The sequence below is a fragment of the Saccopteryx bilineata genome, chromosome 4 (assembly GCF_036850765.1).
Source record: "Saccopteryx bilineata isolate mSacBil1 chromosome 4, mSacBil1_pri_phased_curated, whole genome shotgun sequence".
In the NCBI taxonomy this organism is placed as follows: Eukaryota; Metazoa; Chordata; class Mammalia; order Chiroptera; family Emballonuridae; genus Saccopteryx; species Saccopteryx bilineata.
This window is the reverse complement of record NC_089493.1, coordinates 91,383,976-91,388,933: the sequence shown is the minus strand read 5'-3', so window position 1 is coordinate 91,388,933 and position 4,958 is coordinate 91,383,976.

The following is a 4,958-nucleotide window of genomic DNA, read 5'->3' as shown; positions in this document are numbered from 1 at the left end:
CACAGAACAGCAATTGAAAAACACTGACCTAACCCCAGTGGACATTTTGTTTCTGATTATAAAATAAAAACCTGAGGAAGTACAAAATATTTGGGGAAAAAAAACCCATTTGCCCAAAGAGCCTTCGGTTGGTACTGTGATTGTTTCAGTAATTGCCGTGTAACAAACCATCCCATAACTTAGGGTCTTCATAATTATGTATCTGTTTGTAATTCCATGGATTTGAGCAGGCCTCAACTAGGATGGCTTGTCTAGGTTCCATGCAGTAAGAGCTGAGCTCACCCATGTAGCAATGATTTGGGCTGGAGGATTCAAGTTGGCCTTACTTCTGGCCTCTCAGCTGAGTGGCTGGAATGTTCGAGTCTTTCATAGATTCATCTTCCAGGACCTCTGTCCCTTTGACATCTTTTAATCTCTAGGATCTCTCATCTCTCTCTTTTTAAGTGGTTTATCCATCAGGATAACTGACGTTCATGAAGGCCCAAGTCTCTAAGAAGACAAAAGCAGACACTGCAAGGCCTCTTAAGGCCTTGGCTTTGAAACTCACTATCACGATTTCTGCCACATTCTGATGGTGAAAGCTGGTCAGAAAGCCAGCTCAGATTCAAGAGGAGGGGAAATGAGTTTTACCTGTTAATAGGAAGAGTGGCAGAGAGATACTGTATAAGGGCATGTGAGATGGGAGGTACTATTGTGGCTAACTCTGAAAAATCTACCACAGCCAATATGAAGAAAAGTTATAAAATATAGTGTATGCAGCACTCATCTGCTCACAGCTAGGCATACACTCTGTTTTGACTAAAAGTCTAGGTGAGGTTCCTTCTCGCTGCAGTGTTCAAAGCTGTATACAGACTAAGAATGAGCAGCTATATTTTTCTTTTTTTAATTTATTGATTTTGAGAGAAGAAGGGAGATAGAGAGAGAGAGAGAAAACAAGACAAGAACATAGATCTGTTCCTGTCTGTGCCCTGACCAGAGATTGAACCAGCAACCTCTGTGCTTTGAGACGATGCTCAACCAACTAGAAAGCTAGGGCACAGTAGCTTTCTTTTGAGCAGAAAACTGGACATGAGGAGTGTAGAAGGAATCTATATGCAGATCATGCTAAGTGGCCCTCCTGTGCTCCTAAAATTTTCCTAATTTACTACTGTAATAATTTACTCAAAGTGAATGTAAAAGTAAAGACTTCTGGGAGCTGCCCTTGATCTGGTTGATTTTCAGAAGTATCTTGGCAACTTCTTTGGCTTCCACTATGAGAGGAGGCAATCTAGGCCTTAGGGATCCTGAATTCTACCAGAGCCTAAATCTTTTCCACCAGAAAAATCTTTCCTTTCCTAGTCAAGAATGTTCATACTGTTTAGGGGTTAACCTGCAGAATTCTGACTTTAAGATGCATCAACCCACTTTATATTCTGAAGAATATATCCAGTACTCTCTTTATCCCCAAGACTATTTACTTTTACTGAAATGTAAATGTCTATATATTTCATTTCTATACATTCATGACCTTGAAAGAAACAGTGATCTTACAAGAAATGAGAAATTCAGACTTGTGAACATTAACTGTTAATTTAATAGTTCTATCATATAGCAATAATGGGACTCTTTCATTAGTAATAATACATTAGTAATAATACAGGGTCATGCAGGATACAGCCCAAATGAGAATATGAAAGCAGCTCTGTTAACTTTCTCGAGGGCAATTGCTAGACCAAGGTTATTTGTTTATTTATTTATTTAGTGAGAGAGACACATACACAGAGAGAGAGGGGTACAGACAGGGACAAACAGCCTGGAAAGGAGAGAAATGAGAAGCATCAATTCTTCATTGTGGTATTTTAGTTGTTCATTGATTGCTTTCTCATACGAGCCTTGACGGGGGGCTCCAGCTGAGCCAGTGACCCCCTCTCAAGCCAGTGATCTTGGGCTCATGCAAGTGACCTTTGGGCTCAAGCCAGCAACCATGGGGTCATGTTGATGATCCCATGCTCAAGCCAGTGACCCACGGTCAAGCTGGTGACCTTGGGGTTTCGAACCTGGATCCTCAGCATCCCAGTCCAATGCTCTACCCCAGTGGTCGGCAAACCATGGCTCATGAGCCACATGCAGCTCAATCAGATTGAGGACATTTTTAGCAAAGGCCAGCTTAGGAGTACCCTAATTAAGTTAATAACAATGTACCTACCTATATAGTTTAAGTTAAAAAAAATTTGGCTCTCAAAAGAAATTTCAATTGTTGTACTGTTGATATTTGGCTCTGTTGACTAATGAGTTTGCCAACCACTGCTCTATCTACTCTGCCACCACCTGGTCAGGCTAGACCAAAATTATTAAGGAAGCAAAAACTCTTAGGTAGAAAAGTTCCCTTGAGAAGTCTTTCATGACCTCCTATCAGTCAACTTTCCCAAGAATATTTCAGTAGAGGAAAATAGCATTTTTGCTTCTTATTAAATGTAATGCTGATAATTAAATATCCAGAGATGCTCATGTGTCTGCATATTCATTTCTGTGTCCACTACTTCTAGGCTCATATACAAAGCTAATCATCTCAGAAGACAGTGTGAATTGCCTACTAAGTAAATTAAATTGAGAAAATGACATGCAAATGAATATTTTGATCACTACTAAACCTATACAGTATGTAGCACATAGTACTTAATAAACATTTGTTGAATGGATGTAACTGACATGTTCCAATATACATACATCTTTTTTCTCAATAGTCCCTATTCATATTCACCCTTTCCTTTCCATTACTATCCATAACCAGCTTCTGAGTTCATAAAAGGTAGTGTCATCAAAGATTTAATTACAATAGGCTACTAACCATTTTCTCTGTCTCTAAACATCTCCTTTCTCGGCATCTGAATCTAACTAGAACATAAGATCAACCCTTTTTTTCATATTTATTTATTTATTTAAGAGAAGATGGGAGATAGTGAGACAGACTCCTGCATGTGCCCTGACCATAATCCACCTAGCAACCCATCTGGGGCTGGCTCCAACCAATTGAGCTACTGGATGTGGGAAGGATAGAGGGAGGAAAGATGGAGAGGAAGAGGGAGAGGGAGAGGGAGAAGGAGAGGAAGGGGGAGAAGGAGAGAGAGAGAGAGAAGCAGATAATGGCTTCTCTGTGTGCCCTGACCAGAATCGAACCCAGGATGTCCATACACTAGGCTTATGCTCAGAGGCAGCTGGCCAGGGCCAAGATCAATCTTAAAACACTCACTGTTCACAAACCCTAAATTATTCCCTTTAATATATAAATTGCAAACTCTTTGCTCAGGTAATATGTACTTTTTGCAAACTGGCCTCAAATATGGAAACAAATACCCTTCTACAATAGATTCTCAAATAATATAATTCTCAATGTCCTTGTGAACTCATCTTGTTTTCTTAACTCTAGTCTAGATCTTTGCTTTTACCATGTCTTGGCCTGGAATTCTGTCCTAGTTTTACCTACTGAAGACCTAGCTGTCACTTCAAGCCTTAAACTTGATGCCACTTTCTTTCCAATGTTTTCCTGGGTCATCTGGACTTAGAGTCTCCTTCTTTTTTGCAATAATTTTTTTTTAGAGCCTATGCTCATGTATGTTGTAAAGATTGTTTATTTTTTATTTTTTATTTTTTATTTTTTTTCTGTATTTTTCTGAAGCCAGAAACAGGGAGAGACAGTCAGACAGACTCCCGCATGCGCCCGACCGGGATCCACCCGGCACGGCCACCAGGGGGCGATGCTCTGCCCACCAGAGGGCGATGCTCTGCCCCTCCCTGGGCGTCGCTCTGTTGCGACCAGAGCCACTCTAGCGCCTGGGGCAGAGGCCAAGGAGCCATCCCCAGCGCCCGGGCCATCTTTGCTCCAATGGAGCCTCGGCTGCGGGAGGGGAAGAGAGAGAGAGGAAGGAGAGGGGGAGGGGTGGAGAAGCAGATGGGCGTTTCTCCTGTGTGCCCTGGCCGGGAATCAAACCCGGGACTTCTGCACTCCAGGCCAACGCTCTACCACTGAGCCAACCGGCCAGGGCCAAGATGGTTTAGTATTAAATAAAGGGTCTTAGCCTCTTTATCAGGCCAGAAACTCTGAAAATAGGAGCCATGGCTTTTCAAGCCTTTTTTTTTTTTTAAGACAGAGAGAAACAGAGAGAGGGACTGATAGGGACAGAGAGAAAGAAAGAGAGAGATGAGAAGCATCAATTCTTCATTGCAGCACCTTACTTGTTCATTGATTGCTTTCTCATATGTGCCTTGACCTGGGGTGGGGAGGTGGCTACAGCGGGTGTGGCTACAGCAGACTGTGTGACCCATTGCTCAAGCCTGTGACCTTGGGCTCAAGATGGTGAGTCTTGCTCAAACCAGATGAGACTGCGCTTAAGCCGGCAACCTCGAGTTTCGAACCAGGTTCCTCCACTTCCCAGTCTGACGCTCTATTCCAGCGCTGCTCTATTCACTGTGTCACCGCCTGGTCAGGCCAAGCTATTTTTTTCTGACATAATGTTCTGCATTATGTAGGCATTTGATAAACCAGTGGTTTCTGAATGCTACCATTCAAAGGACCCCTTAAAAAAACAACAACAAAAACAACCTCATGTATTTTAAGTTTACTACACACACAGAGACATGCACATACCAAAATGTTTGGGTGCATTTTCACAACATTCTCATGCAACCAGCTCTCAGAATAGGAAACACAAGAAACTCTAACCTCAAGTGCTGCTCTAGGAGTAGTCATATGATCAACTCTGAGAACTCATTTCCTAGTATTCAACATGGCCGCATGCGCGCTTATAAGCAACATGGACACTCTGCCATGCTCCAACATGGCAACCACAGCCTCATTGCACCCGGAAGCACGAAAGAGCGCCAATAAAACACGTCCGCCACCCTGCCAATACTTAAGATGGCTCCTGTTTCAGCATCAAAGCGAGAGCGAAACCGGAAGTGGTTTCCGAGCATCTCCTGGA